Consider the following 8,791-nt stretch of genomic DNA (forward strand, 5'->3'; position numbering starts at 1 on the left):
CATTTTCTGTTTATAGTTTTTAGTCTTATTTAGTTTGTGATTTCACAAAATCTAGATTTCTTTTGATGAAAAATCAGATCTAGCAACTCTTACTGGAGTCTAGGAGCAAGTGTTCCTCTGGAGGTGCATGATTCCCCAATTCCCCAGACCCACTCAAGACCCCTTTGTTCGTTTTCTTACCTCCCTGGCTCCTTCAGACATTTTATGTATTACCACTACTTTAATATTGGGATTTTTTTTAAGATGTTATTTATTTAAAAGAAAGATTTTATTTATTTTGTGAGAGAGAGAGAGAGCATGAGCAAGGGGAGAGGCAGAGGGAAAGAGAGAATCTTAAATAGACTCTGCACTGAGCATAGAGCCTGATGCAGGACTCAATTTCATGACCTTGAGATCTTGACCCGAGCTGAAATCAAGAGTTGGATGCTTAGCCAACGGAGCTATCCAGGGGCCCCTGGGATTTTTTTTTTTTTAAGAAAGCCAATGTAAAGCACCTGGGTGGCTCAGTCGATTGGGCATCAGCATTTGGCTCAGGTTATGATCTCAGGGTCCTGGGATCAAGTCCCACATGGCACTCCCTGCTCAGCTGGGAACCTATGGCTCCCATTCTCTCTCTGTCCCATCTCCCCACTCAGATGCTCTCTCTCTCTTGAATAAATAAATAATTTTAAAATAAGACAAAAGTAAGCCAATGTATTGGTCTTCCCTCTCCATCAATATTTTCCTTTCTACAAACCAATCATAATTGGAGGCTGTAATGTCTGGATGGCAAGTAGAGTAGGGAGAAAGAACTGACAGTCATACATCTGATCTTGGGAAGCACAGTCCAGGAAAGCAGATAAAATAGAAGAGGTAAAGACAGAAAGATGTGCAGCCATGTGTATATTTTAAATTTTTATATACTCAGTACATGTTATATAGACTCAGTATATGTAATCACATTAGAGGATAGAGATGGTGTTGGAAGAGCATCAGAACTATACTAGATGAAGACTGAATGGATCCTGAGGTTTGGGGTAGGAAACATACACTCAGCCTGCCACCCAGTTCTGGATTTGAGAAGGGGATTCAGTGGTGATAGCAAGTGAGGCCAGACTCCGCACAGCAAGTCTGCAGAGATCACAGATCTCTCCTAAGGTGAGAATGACTCATGGAGAGGCAGTGGGGTGGGTGTGCATTAGCTGGGCTCACACACACACACAACTGCAGAAATGTGGAGGGAGAACATTATCCCAAAGATTCTGACACAGCTCTAAAAATAACCTGGCACAAAAAAAGTCTTTAAATTGTTAGCATTTAAAAAAAAAAAAACCTTAAGATTAAGTATATGCACATGGTTGTGCAACCATCACCACCATCCATCTCTAGAACACTTTCATCTTCCCCAACTGCAAGCCTGCAACCAGAAAAAGTAACTCCCTGTTCTCTCCTCCCACAGCCCCTCCCTCCTCTCTTCTGTCTTTATGAATTTGACTACTTTGGGAACCTCATATAAGTAGAATCATACACTATGATCCTTTGGTGACTGACCTACTTTAACATTTTAAAATAGTTATGCTATGTAAAACAAATGAACAAAGAAAAAAAGTGACAAACAAAAACACAGGCTGTTAGATACGGAGAACAAACTGGTGGTTGCCAGAGGGGGGACTGGGAGGGGTGGTGGGTAAAACAGATAAAGAGCACACTTACCATGATGAGCACTGAGAAATGTACAGAATTGTTGAATCACTATATCTATCGTACACCTGAAACGAATATAAAACTGCATTTTGGGGCACCTGGGTGGCTTTGTGGTTCAGCACCTGCCTTCGGCTCAGGTCATGATCTCAGGGTCCTGGGATAGAGTCCTGCACTGAGCTCCCTCCAAGGAGCCTGCTTCTCCCTTTGTCTATATTTCTGCCTCTCCTTCTGTGTCTCTCATGAATAAATAAATAAAATCTTTAAAAAAATGCTGCATGTTAATTATACTTGATTTTATTAACATTTAAATTTTAAAAACAAAGAATAAAATGGTTGTGCTATGTGTATTTTTACACACACACACACACACACACACAAAAGAAAAGACTCAAGGAATCACTTACTTTCTTTATGAAATAGGAGCAGAAAATCACAAGGGAAAAATAAGCAAAAGGCTTTATTGGAAAAAAGCCGACAGGACAAGAAGATGAGTAGAATGAGGGAGAATTGCAGATAAATTTCAAAATGGAGAAGAACATTAAAATTGACACAGCAGAGAGTAATACAGCTAAACAGCTGCTATAGAAAATTGAATCTGAAGTATGAATGACAAACATAAAATAAGCCCCTAATATATAGAGAACATTGTCCCGGGCACATAGCAAGTATTCTAGAAGGGGCAACCGTGATTATATTTGGGAGACAGGGGTGTGAGAAGATCTTCATGATAGAGAAAAGAATAAATAAATAGATTGAGGGAAGATGTGAAGGACACATGACCCAGAGGCTTCCCAAAAACTTCACAACACATTCCAGGCAAAGCCAAGACAAACAAAACAGATGGACCACAGTGATTTTAATGGCAAGGATTTTTTTTTTTTTTAATCCACAGCACAGGAAAAACAAACAAAAAAAGAGGATACCTAAAGAGGGGAAAAAATGTTTTGTTTTTTTTTTAAGATTATATTTTTTTATTTATGAGAGAGAGAGAGGCAGAGACACAGGCAGAGGGAGAAGCAGGGCTCCATGCAGGGATCCTGATGTGGGACTCGATCCCCGGTCTCCAGGATCATGCCCTGGGCCAAAGACAGGCGCGAAACCACTGAGCCACCCAGGGATCCCCCCCAAAATGTTTTTCTTTATATATTTTTTCTTCTACACTAAATGCCACAAAAAATAAACAAAAATAAACAGAGTAACATGTATTATATTTAAGGAGTTTAAGGGTTATGATCTGCAGATTATTCTTTCAACAAAGATACTGAAAAACTACCACTAGCCAATCAAGAAATGAGCCAAAACCAAGGACCAAAGAACAGGAAAATCAAAGTTAAAAATAAAAAAGAGGAGTGTATGGGGTGGAGGTTTCTGATAAAACACCCAATCACAAAAATCCCTATTTAGCATCACCACCTAAAATCACCAAAACTGACTGAATTACCCACATTTAGGAAGCTAAAAATACAAACAAGTCTTAATCAAGATTTAAAGCAAAATACATCATTATGATTGCTATTTCTTACTGGGGGAATGAATAATCTTGTTACTGAACGTAACACATTCCTGCAGGATTACTTATTCCACATGGAGTCTTACCACAGGGTTCAAACTCCCCCATGAAAGTCAGGTTGGTGGTCAGAGGTGGTGATCATACACAGGGGCCATCAGATTATTCTCCCCCTTCTTGTGGGTGTTTGCAATGCAGCATATTAAAAAGTTTCAAAAACAGGAAAAAGACAAGTGTAAGAAGGGGGGTGGAATTCCAGAAGTTAAAAACAAAACCTTTATGTATAGCTTTAAACCAGCTACTTTACCAAAATTAAGAAAAGTGTAAGCTCAAGTTAAGAGATACAAGTTTGAGAATGTCTCCCTCAAAGTTCCAGGTTAGCTTACCAACTAAAGCAGGTGTGGACTCAAAAGAACTGCTCAAAATAACAACAACTACTTGGCAAAGCAAAGGTATCCAATTTACCCTCCTCAGTAGGGAATATAGAAGGCAAAATGTGTTATTTTTTCCTAATTTACACATTAGGATTACATAATGAAGAAAATAAAATGTCAAAACTGACTCTAGGGGGCACCCAAGTGGCTCAGGTCATGATCCCAGGGTCCTGGAATTGAGCCCCGCGTTGGGTTCTATGCTCAATACAGAGTCTGCTCCTCCCTCTGCCCCTCTCCTTACCACTACGGCTCTCTCTTCCCTCAAATAAATAAATAAAATCTTAAAAAAAAAAAAAAAAAGGCTGATCCTAAGACATGTTAACAAATGATACTCAAGAAAAAACTGGAAGAAAATTTAAAACAAAACTTTTTAAGTAAGATTTTATTTGAATAAAATTATGTATTAGTATTTTTCCTTCTTTCTCTCCATGTCTGTATTTTCCAAATCTCCTTTAATACACATGGTAACAGGAACTTTCCAGAACGCTTTGTGAAAAGCAGAGGAGCAGGGCCTGCCCAAGCTGTGCTCAGCAACGCATTCATTCCCACTCCCCCACACTGGCCTCAGCCCACTCACCAGCTGTAGAAAATGGTGAAAGAACCACTTACTATGATGTTTGGGGTCAAAACCCAATGTCACCCAGAAATAATTGAAAAAGGCTTACAGGACACTGGCCCTGCAGTTACCACTCTGAAAAGAATCCAAATGAAGGACAGAAGTTTAAACAGATTTCTCAAGCTAATGAAGTGCTCTCTGATGCAAAGAAAAGGGAATTATATGACAGAGGAGCATAGGCAATTAAAGAACGTGGGAGTGGGTGGTGGTTTGGGTTCCCTCATGGACATCTTTGATATGATTTTTTGGAGGAGAAGGAAGGATGCAGTGAGAAAGGAGAGGTAAAAATGTTGTGCATCAGCTCTCAGTAATCTTAGAAGATTTATACGACGGTGCAACAAGAAACCTAGCTCTGCAAAAGAATGTGATTTGTGACAAATGTGAAGGCCGAGGTGGTAAGAAAGGAGCAGTAGAATGTTGTTCCAGTTGCCAAGGTTCTGGAATATAAATAAGAATTCACCAGAATGGTTCAGCAACTTCAGCCTGTGTGCATGGAGCGCCAGGGCCAGGGGGAATGGATCCATTCAGTCCTAAAGACTGATGTAAAGGCTGCAATGGAAGGAAGATAATTCAAGAGAAGAAGGTTCTAGAAGTTCATATTGACAAAGGCAGGAAAGATGGCCAGAAAATAACATTCCATGGTGACAGAGACCAAGAGCCGGGACTGGAACCAGGAGATACTATGATCGTTTTAGATCAGAAGGACCATGCTGTTTTTACTCAGCCAGGAGAAGACCTATTCATGTGTACACATACACAGCTGGTCGAAGCACTGTGCAGCTTTCAAAACCCAGTATCTACTCTTGACAACCAAACCACTGTCATCACCTCTCAGCAAGGTCAGATTGTCAAGCACGGAGATATCAAGTGTGTGCTAAATGAAGGCATGCTAATTGATTGTAGACCATATGAGAAGGGTTGTCTCATCATGGAATTTAAGGTAAACTTTCCTGAGAATGGCTTTCTCCCTCCTCTCCTTTCTCTCTTTGCTGGAAAAACTCCTACCTGAGAGGAAAGAAGTAGGAGAAACTGATGAAATGGACCAGGTAGGACTGGTGGACTTTGATCCAAATCAAGAAAGATGGCGCCATTACAATGGGGAAGCATATGAGAATGAACATCATCCCAGAGGTGCTGTTCCGTGTCAGACCTCTTGATGGGGCCAGTGAACAGCACTGCTGGCATTTTATATGCTGTAGTGAATGAGTAAAGGACTAAAATCATAGCTCACTACTTGTTACTGTTTTTGTTCTAATATTCAACCATGGCAGTGTTTTAAAAGTTAAATGAAGAATACACTCAAATACAAAAGCTCAAGAAATTACACATAGTAACAGTTATAATGAGATTTCCAAATCTCTTTTAATATATATAGTAACAATTATAATTGTAACAATTTATAATATTTTAACATCTGGGGTTTTTCTCTTGCCCAGGTCTTGAAGACATTTGGAGAGTGTCATGGCCTGAATGTCTGTGTCCCTGTCCAAGCCATATGTGATGGTCATCCCCAGTTTGATGGTATTTAGAAATGGGATTTTTAAGAAGTGATTAGGTCATGAGGGTGGAGCCCTCATGAATACGATTAGTGCCCTTAACCTTTGTTAAGGTCTCTTTAGACCCCAGAAGGCTCCCTTGTACTTTCTGCCTCATATTGTGAGGACAATGTGAGATGGTGGTCTATGAACCAGGAAGAGGGTGGTCTCCAGACACAGAATCTATAGGCACCTGATCTTGGAATTCTAACCTTCAAAACTGAAAAAAAAAAAAAAATCCATCATTTAAGTTTTTTTTTTATTTTCTTTATTTGAGAGAGAGAGAATGAGTGAAAAAGTATGAGGGGGAGAGACAGAGGGAGAAGCAGACCTCCCTCTGAGCAGGAAGTGATGCAGGGCTCAACTCCAGGACCCTGAGATCATGATCTGAGCTGAAGGCAGATGCTTAACTGACTGGGTCACCCAGGCTCCCCAAAATCCCATTTTTTTATAAGCTACCCCGTCTATGGTATTTTTGTTATGGCAGCCAGAAGAAACCTAAAGAGACAAGATTTTAAAGTAAAAATGAGACTGAATTTGTTATTCATTTATTCATATATCTTACCAAAAATAAAGTATACAATATTGAAAGTAATTCAATATTGAAATGAAATAAGGTGGATACAAAAATATAAGAATCACCAACTAATTTTTTTTAGTCCAGAAATTTCACAAATGCAACTAAGGGCCTTATAATGACAATGGCATCCACTGATAAGCTCAATTTTCTGGATGGAAATTAAAAGCTCCATAAGCCTGAGGAGGTTTATTTTCTGTGTACCTCTTCTATTATATTGGTGCCATTTTGATCATCACTGAACTGGTAGTTGCTTTGCTCCTTCAAAGCTCTCACTAGAAAAAAAAAAAAAAGGATTCTCATCTATTCCATAATGAGAAGCTCTCAATCGTTAGTCAAATGACCATATTCAAAACCTGTATTTTCTACAAAGCATACTACCATTTTAGCATTTTCCTTGATAAAGTATCGCTTTATGATATGCCTCAGACTTTAACCTACTTTCTTGTTACACACATTTTAATCTGATCAAGGCTCTTCCTTGTAATTATTTTTTACACTGTTATCATTTTCCACTGGTCTTTTCAAATTCCACTTGGTGTGGGGTCTGATAGCCCACCTGACCTTCCAGGTACTCATTCATTTTGCAGGAACCTCTGGGCACCTACCCTTCTGACTTTCTCTTCCAGGATGTTTTTTTATTCTTGCTTTTTGCATCTCTCCACATGTTGCTCTGGAATGATTTATCATCCTTGTTGTTCTTAGGAATCACTTTCGCTCTAATTGCAAAGCTAAATAAATTGCACTTCTTCACTGTCACTTTGGAGAATTGCTTTCAGTAGAACATTTCTAATGATGGCCTAGAGAGCTCCTAAAAAATAAGGTCAGAATCACTGTATTTCAAGAGTGTTACAAAGCATCCTGAGCACAAAGATCTTTTGTATATACAGGCAAACCATGGACACACTGCACGTTCAGTTCCAGACAATTGCAACAAAATGCGCATCACAATAACAAGTCAAATGATGGTTTCCGGGTACATATAAGTTATGCTTATACTATAGTGTAGTCTGGTAAGTGCACAACAGCATTTGTCTGAAATGTACATACCTCAAATTAAAAATATTTTATTGCTAAAAAATGCTAAACATCATCTGAGCTTTCAGTGGGTTATAATCCCTGGTCACAGATCACCAAAACAAAAATATAATAATGAAAAGTTTGAAACACGGTGAGAATTACCAAAATGTGACTTGAAGTAAGCAAACACTGTCGGAAAACACGTTGTGGACAGATTTCCTCCACCCAGGCTGCCTCAGACCTTCACTTGCATCTGCAAAGTGCACTAAAGTGAAGCGCAGTAAAATGAAGTATGTCTGTAAAAACAAAGAGTCGGCTAATTTTACTCCTATAATGTAAAAGTTTTTCCATACGTTTCAAATATTTTGACTCTCAGCACTATTGTCTCAGCCTCAAAACTATGAGAGACTGAATACAGAAGTGGACGGTGGTCAGACCAGATGTAGAAATTGAACTCTAGCCTCCAGCCTAGACAACAACTAGTCCAATAAACCAACCCACTCTCTGCAGTAGCCAAACCAGAAAGCCAGCCTACTCTGCAAGTCACACTTGTAGGAAGTCAGACCATTATCTCTAGCAACAGTCCAGGAAACCAAACAATAACCCTTGCAGTGATCCACCCAAGCCAGGACTTGATTTATGATTGACAGCTTTGCTAATAGCAGTCAAAGAAAGCCAAATATGCACCTGGAACCCACCACATAGGATGCCTTGCTTCAGGAAAGCCCACCTGCAGCTCCCCGCTGATGCCCTCCAAACAGGGCATATTGGGAGCCTTCCTCTCTTCCCTATAGAGCATCCCCCCTGCCTGCCTCTGAGTTTCTGCTCAGCCCAAGTAATGGTGGCCCATCCCCTTGCTAGCGCGAGCAAGCACTGAATAAACAGCCTTTGCCAGTTCTCATTCAGGTGGTCTTCATTTACACCCAACCTAGCCTTCAAAAACACTGGTCAAGCTTAACTTTTAGATATAGTGTGGACGCTAACATGCCCACTTTATTTACTGTTTTCTTATTCCTAGAGACATAAGGCTCAAAGTTCCAAATTTTGCTGCATATATTCCATGGAAGTCACACTTACTACAGTGGCTTTGTACTCACCACAAAATAATTAATGCCTTTTTATCTGAGGATTTATGTATTTATAAATTAATCTTTATTGGGTGTTTGCTATGTGTGAAGCACCAGGGGAAACACAGATAAACCAGATGTGATTTTAACATAGATGCTCCGGGTCTGATGCCATCAACTATTTCAATGAGGATGACCTATCACATTTGCATGTCAGACTGAGCACAAGGTAACAAGGTATTATATATCTAATGGGAAAGTATGGACTCCTCCTTGGGCTCCCACCAGCTCCCACCAGCTCCCACCTGGAAAAGTGGTTGGGGAAAATCAAAGTAGTGTAGCCTTCCACACT

The 8,791-nt window shown here is 39.8% G+C and overlaps 1 pseudogene; it reads left to right on the forward strand.

The window, feature by feature from the left end:
- The window catches only part of LOC129514461 (dnaJ homolog subfamily A member 1-like), a 34,618-nt pseudogene extending 29,172 nt beyond the window's left edge, over positions 1–5,446 (forward strand).
- The last annotated feature ends 3,345 nt before the right edge of the window (positions 5,447–8,791 follow it).

The sequence above is a fragment of the Nyctereutes procyonoides genome, unplaced genomic scaffold (assembly GCF_905146905.1).
Source record: "Nyctereutes procyonoides isolate TBG_1078 unplaced genomic scaffold, NYPRO_anot_genome, whole genome shotgun sequence".
NCBI classification, from domain to species: Eukaryota; Metazoa; Chordata; class Mammalia; order Carnivora; family Canidae; genus Nyctereutes; species Nyctereutes procyonoides.